The sequence below is a fragment of the Anopheles maculipalpis genome, chromosome X (assembly GCF_943734695.1).
Source record: "Anopheles maculipalpis chromosome X, idAnoMacuDA_375_x, whole genome shotgun sequence".
NCBI classification, from domain to species: Eukaryota; Metazoa; Arthropoda; class Insecta; order Diptera; family Culicidae; genus Anopheles; species Anopheles maculipalpis.
In genome coordinates this window covers 13,516,826-13,532,141 of record NC_064870.1, presented here as the reverse complement: position 1 = coordinate 13,532,141, position 15,316 = coordinate 13,516,826, and the positions used below count along the sequence as shown (strand labels likewise).

The 15,316-nt window shown below is 42.8% G+C and overlaps 1 protein-coding gene across 2 annotated transcripts in view; it reads left to right on the top strand.

The window, feature by feature from the left end:
- Window positions 1-15,316, top strand: part of LOC126561285 (protein C19orf12 homolog) — a 100,719-nt gene that overhangs the window by 84,039 nt on the left and 1,364 nt on the right. The gene's annotated exons all lie outside the window — the stretch shown is intronic.

Sequence of the window (15,316 nt, the reverse complement as noted above, 5' to 3'; positions counted from 1 at the left end):
TCGTCCTCGAGTAAGGAATCTTTTAAATTAGACATCGGCTAAGGATTCTCGGCTTTTAGAGGAATATCCATCCTCTCTAGATTCCGAGAGGAAAATCATGAACGACTCCTACTAATCACTTACGACCAATATTGTCCAGGGTTCCTTTTTGAAGAAGTACTGTTTAAGAAACCTCGTCCAAAGAAACTTGTCTATATTGTCCAACTTACTTGACCGCGTCGTCCAAGGGACCTCACCTACTACTGTGCCTTTTCGTGCAAGCAATGTAGTTCACGAGTTGTTATCGACTAAGAAATTTCGTCCATAGGAAATCGGCTTCGGTTTTTAGAGGAAAATAGTTGATTGGCTGGACCTCTGCTTCAACGTTAAGTCACCATACAACCAAGTGTCAGGATCTGATTCTACTCAAGATCTATCCAAGGGAACCTCTACTTCTAGTGTCTCTTTGATCTTAATTGTGTCCAAGGAACCTTACTCTCCATTGAGTCTGATAATGCTCTCTATAGAGTTTGAATTTGAAAATATCTCAACTTCAATGTTAAGTTACCGTATACAAATAAAACACCAGTGAAAGTGTATTAGTATCTTGTTGCATATAAGGTCTATACAAAGGGATTTCACCAACTAATGTTTGCCTAATTCTGTCTTGTCTTCCAAGGACGATTTTCGCATCCAAGGAATCTTGTACAGTGGACTTCATCCAAAGAACTTTACCAAACACATGAACAACTGAAAAAAGTATGTCTTGCCAAATAGCAAACAACTACTCCATTAAGGGTTACTCCATCTCGAACGATCCCCGATTGAAACATTAACATCAGACACAGCGCAATTTTTCTCGTATTTTTCCTTCTTTCTTCCGAACCACATCCAACAATAACTTGCAAATATGTTTTGCTCAAACAGAAGACGAATCAGAGAGGAGAGGGAAATAAAAAGGATTGATGTATCGATGCAGCGATACTGAAGTGGTCATCCGAAACATGCTCTCGTCGTCCAACTGTCAGGACCCGTCCGGTGCACTGGTCCCAATTACCTCGTGCGTTCGTTAGCCATCTAATCGTTGGGCCCACAATCAAACAAATCTCAACGAGTACTTGCGAACCTGCTCGAGTGTGTGTGGGGTGGGTGCAGTTTTCGCTGCCTGGTGGGTGTAGGTTGATATAAAGGTTGCAAAACTTTCTGGTTGAAAGTAGAAAACAAATCCAAACAACAAACAGACACAGCAGAAATTAAAGAAAAATGTGTAGGGAAATAAAATCAAGCTAGGGAAGATGATACGCTTCCAACTTGTTTTTTTTTTTTCGCCGTACTAGCTGAAGGACTGGCAACTCCTCGCCCGGGTGAATGTCACTGCGGTTATTACGTTTTTTATCACTTCCCTCGCCCTCAACCTTCCTTTTCTTCCGGTACCGCGGCTGCGTGTCGGTTGATACGGTCGGCTTACCGTGCCCTCGCACCAAAGTGTTGCAACTGTCACCCGCAGCAAATAAATTTCTATTCAATAGTGGAAAATCGTAGTTCAATGCCGGTGTAACCGGAGTCTTAACGCCCACCCTATCTTGCTATCTCTCATATTCTCTTTCTCTCTCTCTCTCTCTCTCTCTCTCTCTCTCTCGCTCTCTCGCTTTCGGTCGCATGCCACAACCACACACAGTCCCAAGCGCAATAAGAACAAAAGCGGCAATATCGACGAGCGGCGGAAGATAACACGGAATGTGCCAGTGGTGCCGTGACCAGGATAAGAACCTGTTGGCGAGGGGTTTTCGGTTGTGCGAAATACTTCGACTTTACGATGTTCCACCGGTCGTTATGGCAGCGCGTTGAGCGCGACGAGCGTTTAGCAGGCATCAAAAAGGAATCCAATTTTGTACCGCTCCCGGACCCACCGCACCTTCCGGCCCGTGCTCTAGCACCCGTGAAGTGTGTTTGTTGTGCTGAAGTGCTGAAGATGGGTTAGCGATGGGAAAGGGCAGCCCATTCTTCAGCCCTCATCAGTTTGGAAACAATTGTCGTTACCATTGTCAACTGAGCGTGGAATGAGATTAATTTCTTTCATTCACTAACCAGCCCGAAGAATACTAAACAGAATCATATATCAAAACCAAGCGCGCTTTGCCAGGGAGGGTCTGGCAGATGAGGGTCGTGAAGGGCATGGTGGAGGTGGAAACTCTTTCACAGTCGGCGCCCAACAACACACGCGACGGCACGATGACAAATAAAGATGACCGACGGTAAAATATGGGTAATCTGCGATCAATAAGCCAATAACAACGGCTACAGGGGATTGCAGTGTTTGCCAGCCTCCCAGTACGTGCCGGCGTAAGCCTTTACCGGCTCGCCGACCCCGATTATGCTACATAGGCTTTTAATAATAGCAATAATAACATCCAGCCAGAAAAAGGGGTTTCGGGGAAAGGTTAGGGGAGCGGAACCCAGTTGGCCGCACATTCAAATGCACTCCGGGTTTTGTATTGAATAAAGATATCTCTCTGTTTTGGAGAATCCGGCGCGATCCGGTGCTTCGTGCCAGTGACGCGGTTGAATAGTTTTCCACCGCAAGCCACCCGTCATCGTCGGCCCGATCCCTTCGGCTTTTTCGGGTTTGAGGTTTATTTGCATCTGCCGTGTAGCGGATGGAATGCCGTGTCTTAATTAAATTTTAAATCGAAGTATGCCTTTGTTGTTGCGTCACCCATTGTGCTACTTTTCCTAACAGTTGAGGGCTGGCAGACCGACCACCGGTGGATGAGGGATTTTGGATACTGTCAAACTGCCGACTGCGAACGGTTATAGCTAGGAGTGATTGGCTGGGAGGACGTACATTGAGCAGACCTCTTTTACACCAAGGGGATAAGGAAGGATTAATTCTGTAATAGTGTGTTGCATGTGAGTTATGTGTTAAGTACGTCAGGGTTATTAAACTAATACTCGCAATTCAAAAGATGGACAGGAGTCATGAAAAAGGAGGATTTTTGGAGAAACTAGTATAGGCAGGTCCTTGCAGAATTTCCGCAATGGGCGAGCAATGTACGAACTATTTGTCGACTTTTATGCAGGATTAAGAGTAATGTTTACAGGAAGCACTAGGGGCTAAAGTCTAGAGTCTGCAGAGTATAGAGAGTATTGTTTTTTGCCGCTTTCATGATGAAGTATCTAGAGAGATATTTTGGACCCGTCATTCATCCTTGTGCGAACCAGCAACCAAGTCTAGTTCTGTGTGTATATGCTCCAGAAGTCATGTGCCATTAGACTATGAGTTGTGAACGCCTTATATGTAAGACCTAGAAAGCATCAAGTAGAATATTTACTTTCTAGGGGAAAGAAAACGAAACTTTTAGCCCATCTTGCAGGCTCGTCTAGAGTTCTTTTAGAGGAGATCATGGAAGATTATTCTCAGGGACGGATTATAAGCAAATTAAGCAGATGCCGAGGACTCCAAACGTTCCGAACATTGTAAAGGGAGCCTCCCCGAAACTGTACTCCTATGGGATCTGAAACAAATCATCCTCCGGTTCTGATTCGATGTTACAGAGACATTAACCCGGAATGCTCTCCTCTACTCCAAACAGATCAGAGGCGGATTTAACGGTAAGTGGACTGAGATGGCCTCGGGAGGCCGAGTCAACAGATTCAGATGTGGCAGAAGACCCCAACATCTATTCCGCTTAGGCCTTTGGACTGTCAAAGGTTGAAACTTGAACTAATTGTCAACGGAAGTCAGAGCAAAAAGAAGCGACAGAAATTCTCGAACGAAAGCTCTAATAGTAGCCTGAGGACAGCTACTCGTACTTAGTTCGTAGTTCGAATATCCCGAGGACCAATGACTTAGGAGTTACTCGTTAACAAGGGATCGATTCATAATCAACAACTTCCATACATTCAGAGACCTTATGATACTACATCTAGGCAATGCAATACCCCAACCAATCTATATAGACGGTCTCAGAATTGGTAAAAAAAAAAACACTCGAACGCGTTATTCAATGGACTCCATTGAAACTGTCCGTACAAACTCTATTGTACGCGGTTTTACGGTTGATTTCGTTGTGCAATCTAGCAAATTTACCGCACCGGTAAGGTTTCCCGCCTGCACAGAGATGAGCATCAGTACTAGAGACACCGGCGAGGGAGAGTAAAGAATAAAAAAAAAAAAAGGTTCAGTTGTTGTTGTTTGGTTTTATTCGGTGGCCTGTGGCTCACTCAGTCAATCATACAAACTCAATCACTTGTTCGCAGTTTTTATTTTTTATTATTTGTTCGGATGTGTCGTTGTCTACGCCCCCGAAAAGGTTTCTAGAGCAGGCAAAAGAGCGGTTTGTTTCCAGCGCTCGTTGAAAGCTGCTCCACGCAACACAAAAGCCAACCCAAACATAGCTACTTGTAAACGATTATCCGCGTCTCATCTCTAGCTACGGAGCGTGGTGGAAATGGTGGAGTGTAATGTGCGCCAACCACCGGGAAATTCTAGATCGTGATGTACATGTACAACTACGGCCAAGTACGTATTCTTGACATCGGTATGTTTTTTTGTTTGCTCAGTTCACGGTTCAAGATCGTTGCGCATTCGGCATTCTGCTTCCAAATCCTTCCCTTTTTTCCGTATCGTAACGTATCACAATCACAATGAAACGATTTTCTTTGCGGCTGCGGCTCCTTCGGAGCTCCTGTGCTGCTAACTGCTGCCTGGCACGGGCACAACGCAAGGCGGATGTGTTGTTGGATTTTTGTAGCATCCCACCCATAAGTAGCGGCACGGCACTGCTGGTTCTCCGGTGCCCAAATGAAGCATTAACCATAACAGTGGTGAAGAAATGTTGGGAAAAAATCGTACGTAAAGTCCCAAAAACCTAACCGAAAGGATGCGAAGTCCCAAAACTACAAAAGAGGACACACCATGCACACCATTTGTCTGCCCGGAGGCTTGCCGGCATGATAGTAGAGCAGAATTAAAGAATAAAAAGCTCGAAAGAATGATGTTTTCTTTACGATAAAACTTACACACCATTATCATGCATGGCCAGGATGCATCCGAAATACGCAACGTGTAGTCGGGACTGGTAATTTGTACCAGAGGCATCGCGGATCATCGCCGGTCTACATTATGCTCGCAACCGTTTCCCTTTCTACCCCGTTGGGCCCAGTATCCAGGAGCAGTCGGTAGTGGGATTTATTTAACCAGATGAAAAAAAAAAAATGGAATTGAACAAGCAAAAGGTAAATACAATAAATAAAAGGATAATTGTCAGCGTTACACACTATTGCCTGAAGCCCCTGCAGGGTTGAAAACGATAAAAATGCGCACACGATGGTAATGCGTTTGGTCGATGGATGAGAGATGAGAGTATAATCTTTTGAGATATTGAGTGTGTTGTTTGTGTGTTGATACGGGGCTTTATTTGTTATGGGAATGCCCAGTGTGCATTCGTACAGCGCCGTATGGTTTTTTTTATCGATTTGATTTTTGGGGCTTCTGAGTGGTACTGGATGAATATTCAATAAAGGATTGCAAGCGCCCTGGAAACTAACAAACTAGCTATAGAAGACTGTAATGAAGTTGTCCAAGCATTAGACAACTCTAAAAACACGGGATAAATATTGCAGTACCATGTTTGTTTCATTCAATATAGATTCTAAGATGCACAGATGATTGAAAAAATATCCTGGGCGATTTAAAGCAGCTCGAAGGAAAGCTATAGTTTGATCACTTCACACAGCTTAAAAGTTCCAGGTTAAAGTTCCATATTCATCCGGACCGTTCCCCCATAGCACAGTGGGCACTTGCCGGGATAAAATTCAAAAATTCAATATTGAAACGACAGTAAATCAATCAATTTTTCTGCCAAACTTTACGATCCGACGAAGAAAAATCCAAAATTAAATTAAATTAAAAATAGACAACGATAGCCGAGCATGCAAAACCGATAACGAAAAAAAAAAAACGGGGTGGAAATGTCCCGTACTCTAGTTCCAGTAATCTATAGTTAATAAAAAAATAGCCGATACATGCGGTGTTGACAATACGGCGCAAGCAATCATACTTAAAATAAATAAAAAAGATTAAAAAAACTGACAAAGATGCAGCTTCAGAAAATTTTTTTTACTTAAACTTTGATTTCTTTTAGAGAGCAGTTAGTTTATTGGAAATCGTGGTAAGTTTAAAATAGATAAGATTTCGTCTGCCTTACACGCGTTGAGATCCTTTGCGATCCCGACCCACTGTAACAATCATTGGACCTTAGCTTCTCAGGTTGGTCCCTTATTTAAATTTCCGAAACGGACTTGTTGGCTTTGTTTATCGGTTCATTTTTTTTCTTTCTGTTTTTCTTTTGACATTGCCCATGAGTTTACTTTTTCGCTTTATATTTATGTCAACTGTAGAATAAGCATAGAAAATAATTCCAAAATTATATAAAGTATAAAAGTTCTATTTTCAATTGAATGTATTTATTATGGAAAACATACCCAAATAGCCAAAAACAAATAAATCGAACCCTCTAGCTGTTTGTAGGCTGCTACGAACCCCGGTTCGAACAACGGTTGAACTTTGAAGCTTGTTAAAAAGAGCGTGGAACGCGATGGAACTATAAGGCTTGTTTATAAACGAAGCATGGTACTTTATCGAACTGTGAGGCTTCTTAAGCAGCATATGGTACTTTACGGAACTTTGTGGTTGTTCAATGGAGAAAAACGGCTTAGGAAATGTTTGTCGAACATTTTTACCGATAAAAACTAAATTATAGATTATGTTGGAAAGTAATAACATAACATAGAAAGTATATTTAGAAATGAGATCAGGCCGTTCCTTACGAATAAAATATGTTTATTTTTTATTCAGCAGTTATGACCAATATGTTCTGAATTTTTCGTGTCTTCAACTAGTCCTTATCATAAATGTTCAGATGCAACAGCACACATAAAAAATCACAATCAGAGACGGGTTTACCCATGAGCGAAATGAGCGACCTTCAAGTGTTCCGTCGTAAAAAAGACCAAGCCGAAGCAGGTTGCCTCGTCGAATGGTTGCAACATTTTCCTAACCAACCCAAATTCCCCCCTCCCTCCCTCCCCATCCCCTCCTCCTCTTCCAATCAACATTGTTTGCACATTCTATCAAATGAATATGATTCAAAACAATTAAAAAGAAAGTAAAACTCAACACATCCTTTGTATTTCTTGCTTGGAGCTAGAGTAGTTTTTTTCTGTGCTTGTAGCACACTGTCCAACAACAGACAAATAGGTATCATTGACAAAGTAGCACTCAGTTAAACAGGAAAACTGCAGTTCGATTCTCAATCAATCAGACACACAGAATAAAACATTCATACACACACGACTACCACATCTAAAAATCATGCCTACTACATAACAAACTGTCCTAAGCAAGCTCATCAGCAGCACATATAAAAACACAACCACAAGCATGCAACCACAAGTCAGACAAGGACCACATGTTTTTGTCTGTCTTGCTAGAAATTGAAATGCGCATAAAAATTTTCTTCCTAGAGTTTGACGTACGGAGGCTGCTTAGGAGCCGGTTAAAAGTACGACGAACTTTGGCGCTGCTTATCTACTGCAAAATGCGTATTAGAGTAGCGATCTTTAGCATGCTACATTTGTCTGCTTAAGATTATTTGGCTATTTGGGTAATGCTTGTTCTTGGCTAAATTACCTTCTGAACTCACGCCAGCCATCGAATAGGTTACTAGACTAGTTATTACCACGTAGTTGGATAGTCAGTCCTCACTACGAGGGAACGATCCGGATGGGATTTGAACCCCGGTCCTGCCGTTTGGAGATCAGTGCTGCTGTCGCCTCTACTACCGTAACCGCTCCTAGATAATGCATAATCTGGTGTAAAAGAGCAGGATTGCAATTTTTAACCATATTTTACGCAAAAATGGTAAATTAGACGGTTTCATAAAAAATGTCATCAAAAAGTGATGTTATGACAATACGGCATTGTACCGTCATAAATAATTATTGATGAAAAGAAATTTTCTCCCGATTTTTTTCTAAAGTGCCCATAGTGTATAGTGAGGACTCTGACTATCAAACTACGTGGTATCGTTAATTCTAGTAACCCATTCGATGAGTTGCGTGACCTAGGAGGTCATAAAACCAAGAAGAAGATTCTATTGTCAATTTTCGATGGTTGATGTGAAGTTGACAAGAATTAATAATTAATTGCACAGAAGCAGAAAGCTGAAAAGTCATTCCAGTAGCCATTTTTTGTTTGTTTTTTTTATAGACTTTGGGAAGACCTGATTTGCCTCATTACAATAGACAACTACTTTACTTACAACTCTTCTTCCTTCTGGCCTAACGACCTGTCAAATCACGCCAGTCCACCTGACTTACTGATACCGGGTAGCTGGATAGTCAGTTCTCGCTGCTGAGATTTGAGGAGAAAAATGTGTCAACTAAGGGTTGTCAATAGCACTTTAGTAGTGTATGATAAAATTCTGGCATCTGAAAGGGGTGATTTAAAACTTGCAGTCTCTACCAAAAAGGTTCGTGTAGCAAGAGTACTCCCATCGTCGCTAAAATCTTCCCTTTTTAGAGATCTTTTCATTTCTCGTGGTCTAGGAATTCTACTGTCGACGCCTATTGAAAGAAACTCCTCAGTCCAAGGGACCTCACCGCCCCTTAGAGCTTTGTCTACTAAGAGACCTCGACCTTTAAGGGGTTTAAATCGTGCATAGACTCTTATCTAGCAGAGGGAACTCTTTGTCCAACGGACCTCTTGATCCGAGAAGCTTTATCTGCCAACAGACTCTATCATCTCGCCGTCCAGGAAACTACCGTAACAAAAGGATCTCGTTGTTTAAGATCCGTAAAACAATTGCTAAAAACCTTGTAAAAAAAAACTGGAACTTGCCTTGTTGGGTAATAATCAGTAACATCTTTCTGACATGTCGAAAGCAAAACCCCTTTATTGCCAGAGCTATCACCCACAAGCAGGGTTCAAAATTGTTTACTTTCCCTCACTTTTTGCTTGCATTTTATTCTGACATCCCATGTCAAGCATTTACCGGAAGCACACACACACACACACACACAAACGCTAAACAAGCAAACTCAATTTGTTTCTTTAATCGTGTGTAAAAGTGCACCACAAATAACAATGGAATCGGTTACCAAGCACGAGAGAGACCCGATCCTGAAAATTGTTTAATAGATTATCCTTAATTTTTCCTTCCCGGTTTTCTCTTGCTCCCTCCCTGTGTCCTTCAACAAACAAATAAAAGCCCTAGCGTATGCTTCAGCATTTACTGTATTATTCACACACTGAAAGCGCTGACGCTATTGGTATTAAATCCGTATTAAGATAAATAATAAACAACTTACCATTTATCGTGCGGCGCAATAACGGGCAAGAGCGAGAGCGAGTCCTGCGTGGAAAACAATCACCGGTGAGGAGTACCTTAATCGAAGAAGCGAAATAGAGGAACGCACAAAAAAAAAAGCGCTTCAATTACTGCTATTATGCTGTTGTCCCCCATTGTGTTTTACGGCAACATATTTCATTCTTCCATTGCTTCGTTGCCCGGAGTTGTGCGGCATTATGCCCAAGAAAGATGTCCGGCAGTGAGGCGGCTGTTGTTATGTGCCACGCACTCTCGATTCGTAAGTTTTATAGTTTCCGTGTGAGCGTCCCGTGGCATTGTTGTGTGCGCGGTTAAGGGCGGACAATTAAAAAACATTTACCGATCCGAACAACGGATGACGGCTAAAGAGGGATCTCGCCGGCAGTTCGGTGGTTCGCGGGACGACGGCAAAAGATCCTCCCCTACGGTGACTCGGGCTGTTAGTTGGGAGAGGTCCTAGCGAGACAGAGAGGGGCGAAAGAGAGTGTTAAAACATATTTTCCATTTAAAAAAAAAAAAACAGAAAGACCAAACATCAGCAACCACAAGACGGCTGTTTGCGTTATTTCTGTGACTGGTGGTTTTGTTTAGGGCGGTTAGAAGAATGGGTTGAAGTGCTGCAACTAGAAATATGACCAAAAAAAAAAGAGAAAGAAATAAACAACACTTAGAACAACAGTTGGCAGGACCGATTTTTGCGCGCGGTGCGTTGGATGAATGGGACATAACAACAGCAACAAAAACTCTCGACCGGAAACAATGGCGAAACTAAAGGTTTGGTTGATGGGCAACTCGGTCCAGAGTCGCGAGGACACTTCGGTCCTGGAAAACCGGGAAGTTAGTGTTGGAGGGAACAGAGACTGTCCCGAAACGTTGAGCCTCGTTTTGTCATAGAATTCTGTAGCAACGAGAATACGCGCTAGGTGGAATGGTTTTGCTGATGTCTCCTGGTGAGGTAGGTGGGGTTACGGTCGTACTTCAACCCCAGGAATGGTCGTTGGAAACTCCGGACCCGTTTCGCTTATATGGACAAGAGGTATATGTACGCCGGGCACGGTTTTGTCGGTGTGTCCTTATAGATATAGCTATGTGCTAGCGAGGTCCTGATGTATTAATCCTTGCTTTTTATCCGTTACCTAGCTCTTTTGTAACCGTCGCAGCATTTGCAGGACTCAGGATGCAGAGTCGCACAATCGTCCACGCCCTTTACTGTCCACACAAACACACACAGATACACAAATATACACCCTACCGCATACAGTCTGCTCCAAAGGAATCCCCTCAACAAAACGAGAAATTTTCCGATGATTTGCCGATCTGACGTCTTCGACAACTACTAGCAAAAACAAAACAAAAAAAACTCCCCCGTTTATGGATTCATTTCCTGTGTCCAGCTGCGCTTTACCAACAATTCATCCATTGCTAAATAGCGAGTAATTAGGTGTAATTCTACAGTGATCGCCGCTAACACAGCGCACAGTTTTGAGGGCTTGCGGAGGGTAAACATTTAAGGACATTGTGGACATTCGTTCCAGCGGATAATTTTACAACCTTTCCAAACTTGGTAATCTTGCACTGCTTGACCACGGTACCGTTTTATGTGGAGGTCAGTAAGGAGCAAAAAAAAAAAATAATAATAACTCCAACATTAGTGTTCTTTGTTTTTTTTCCCGGCAAGTATTAATTATTCCATCATAACTTCGATGCTAAAACAGTCGGTTTCAACGTTAACATAGACATTAGGGTAGGTTTATAGCTGCTGTTTTTCGGAGAAATAATTGCGTGGAAATTGCACCCGGTTCGCGGTGGAAACAGTAAAGCCTAATCAATAAAGACACTTAATAGACGTGTTTACGTTGAAATGTAATATGCATATCAATCAAGCTCACTCAGCTGTCAATGTCAAGCTAGTGAAGGATGATGACCGATTGAATTCTGATGAAATGGTACCAAGCTAGTATGTTTGGGCTTTTTTGTCATAGAATACCCCCGACTGTAAGAAGCCGTATGGATATCAAATGCCCTAACTGGATCAAGGTAAAACTGTATTGCTAGTAATCTTTTTCAGAATTTCCGTCAAGGCATTATCAGACAGTCATGACTAGTACATAAATTCATCTACTACAACTCTTCTACTTCGTGGCTTGCTTATGGTTCATCACTTCGTGATGACACGGCTTTGCATCTGATGCTCGACTGATTCGACTCCACCTGATCCAGTCAACGAGCCTCCTGACAAGTTGCTCGTCAGGTCAGGTGGAGGAGTCCAGCATTCTCAGCACGTGGCACAATCAACACCAAGGTGTGTTGCTCACACACAACGAGACAGATAATCCTTAGCTTTAGCGAGTGCAGAAGTGTACTCCGTCAGCATAGTCCACGACTCGTACCGGTAGAGGACTTCCGGGCATATCAGTGTGCTCGACATCGTCAAAGTCTCTTTGACAAGAGACTTTGACCCAATTCGGGCTAAGTTTGTTGCGAGCGGTACGGTCGCTAGAGGTGATAGCGACACCAGTCTCCACACGATAGAATCTGGATCGTGCTCTCCGTGCTCCGCAGTATTTTGCCGCTCGAAGGCCCTAAGCAAGTCAGCAAGCCCTAAGCTATCTCAGCTCTGGATCGCCACGGCTTGAGGCAGCGTGAGCTGCTTAGTTTGCTTACCGTACGTGCTTAACTTGCCACTTTTTGTAGTGAGGACTTGACTCTCCTACTACGCGTGGCATCAATAAGTCTCGTAAGCCATAAGATGGCCAATAACGACCTTTAGCAGGTCGTTAAGCCAAGAAGAACAACAAGAAGAAGAAACCCAATGCTGAGCCAAGAGTTCCAAGTCAAGTTTCTTCTAGAGTTCTTGGAATTCAGCACATTGAGCTGTAAATCTTGTAGATGTAATTGCTTAGCTGCCAGAACACCAATCTCGCTAGGATTCTGGATTTATTATGACTAACTAATTGATAATGAGTTCTATATGTTAGTCCCAGCTGGCTCGAAAAGGAACTCTTCCTCAAAGCCCTGATGGTAATCTAAGTATAGTGCAGCAACTAACAAGGTTTTTTTCCAACGCATTTCCTTGAATCTAAATTTACATTATATGGTTTATCAAGAAATCGATCGACGGACGAAAAGAAACGATTTGTTCTAGCAGTGATATGTTTGTGTATATATGTACATGTTTTCCTGTTTTCCTGCTGCATAGCACCCACCATCTTAGATCGGCTCGGTTGTGGCAAAATTGTCAACTCGGTGCTGGTGACTGTCACCAGCAAAATGCTCGATCGAACTCGGTTCGGCAACGGCAGCCGGGCTTTACTGCGTACTGTAAATTTGAGAATACCTCACGTAGTTTCACAAACACACACACACACTGTGCACACACGCACGTACATACATACATACATACAACAAAGACAAAGAAATGAAATGATGAAAGATAGCACTGATAGTCGTAGATTACTTTTCGGTTCGCCGACAAAAACCGTTCCCAGCGACCGTTAAATTGGAAAGGAAAGCCGCGCGATTTGTTTTGCTTTTTTTTGTACCCCTGGGCCAAGGCACCGTTTCGCTGGTTTGGTCTTAGTTCATCCGTAATGTTTCTTTGAGGTTGGGCGTTTGGAGTTTGGGGGGTTGGGGGCTTTCAATTCAAATTTCCTCAACCGGCAAAAACCCCGGGCAAAAAATACCGGAGATGGCTGGGGCAGCCATTCTTGGCTTGGCAGTCCAGGTTTAAGGTTACATAGTGTAGAGGAAGGAAAAAATGTCTACTATTCCTTCAGTCCCATTAGTATCCTCGCTTTTCCACAATTTTTCCACAAGCGCTGATCGGTTTTGCATGCTTTTTGTGAAACAATTTTATATCGTTCTACCAAGAGCTCAGGGTTCCTGGGAAAGAACTGGGAGCAAAAATACACCTCCGCAACATTGTCTTGCGGAATGTCTCTATGTGTGCATGTGTGAGGAGGGGGGTAGGGGGTAGTGTTTGGATCGTTGCCATCCTTACATAGTCAACCTACCATCCATCATTTAGGCCTTTAGGGCCGCAGCAGCCGCTGCCCAGCGCAATAAGTCGTATTTCTACCTCGAAAAAGTGCCGAAGCCCCCGTAGGACACGCCTACGAATCCAGGAGGGGGTTTAGCGTCAGTAATGGGGTTTTATGTTTGTTAATTTTTAACCTTCTTTGCTTCGTACTCGAAACACCGACAGTCGTTGATCGAGCTTCCCATCCTGTACGTACATGGCCGTATCCAGTCCGCGTGATTCTCTCCTTAACACTCGAACCGCCATCTTGCACCATTTTTCACAGGCGCACCAAAAAAAAAAAAATCAACAACATATTGGCGGTGTACAAGCAATAGCCACCAATCTACATATCCCGACTGTCCAGGAGTCGTCCGATGCAGATATCGGCACCGTCGTGAGGCTTTGCACTCTATTTACAGCAGCAGCAGGATACGCACGGGTACCCAACTTTATCCTTTAACTTCCCATCCATCTATGCACCGACTGACTCCGGAGCTCCGGCGTAGGTCCAATGAATGCATCACCCGTGTATGCATTGCTGCTTTTGCAAGGCTCTCCGAATCCTAAGGCTGTGATGGTGGGCAAGTACACGATGGGTGTTGTTTTTTTTTTTCTTTCTTGTGGCTCTTGCAATTATTAATCGTTTGCATACTTAACACATAAAACATCGTTACGCTATTTGAGCGTTTGATTCTCGCCGGTCAAGCATGAGCAAAATGCGTCAAGCGTACATCGGTGCAGCTACAAACGATTTTATTTGCTTGACATAACAGCAGCTCTCGAATGGACATCTAGCAGCATCTTTTTACATAGAATTTAGATTAATTTTATTAAAATGAGAAGTGCCTCTCTGCTAATATTTCTGCAACGTTACAATGAGGACAAGCAGTTCTGCATCTGACGGTGTTTTATCCAGATGATGAAACATGTATCCAGAACTTTAGAAAAAATCGAGATTTAGTAGTACGCAAACTCTTTAAATGTAGACTCACGCAGTAAGAATATATCCACCACCTAGTATGAGGTTCTTGAGGCAAGCCGTAGATATTGCTGTCAAGGATAAAAATATTGCTTAGCAAAACACTTACAATGAAATTCAAAATTTGTATCAAATGTCAAAAATTGACAACTCTGAAATTAAGCGAAAATGCGTCCTCGTCCTTAAAGGATCTTCATCGTCTATGGGGCTTCGTTTACTTGGAGGCTTCCAAAAGTCGCCAAAGACCTTAACCAGGGAACACTTTAGCCAACAGGGCTTGGATCACCAAGAAACTTCGTCCACCGAGAGACTTTTTTTCCATCCAGAAAGTCTCCCCCTAGGGACCTCATCGTCTCATCGCCATCGTCAACTCTTCTGTCCCTTTCTTTACCATTTCCACTTAGCCTATCCAAGGTTTGATTCCATTGATTATTCATACAGTCTGAAGAAGTTATTTTTAATGTTCTCTGTTCCTCGTCGAAAATTTTTTAAAAAGAACTCGCTATTTAAGGCGCCCTTTGACAGATTGTTCCTATCGCTCCAAAATTAAAAATTAAGTGTTTTATTTTCATTTGACTTAGAATTGACTGTATCTGTGCTCTGGGTCAATTAAAAAAAAAAGTTTCTTGATAATTCTATTCCTTTAATCCACCCAAATCAACATAAAAAAAAATTGAAGAAGGCTCTCCCCAAAACAAAAGAAGGACACAAAATTCGACATAAAAAATTCAAATCTGAAAGCTTCCCTGGAGGGGAGCTTTCAAAAGCTTTCGTCTTGGCGATCGAAAATAAGAGGCGAAATCGTTGCACGCTTTCGCTTGGCTCGGTGAACCGCAGCGATGGATTCATTTCCGAAGTTCATCGTGTAAAACGGTGCTATAATTTTGGCTTCTCGTGCTGTAATGCTAACTTTGCTAACTGTACGATATGGTACATGGTAGTGAT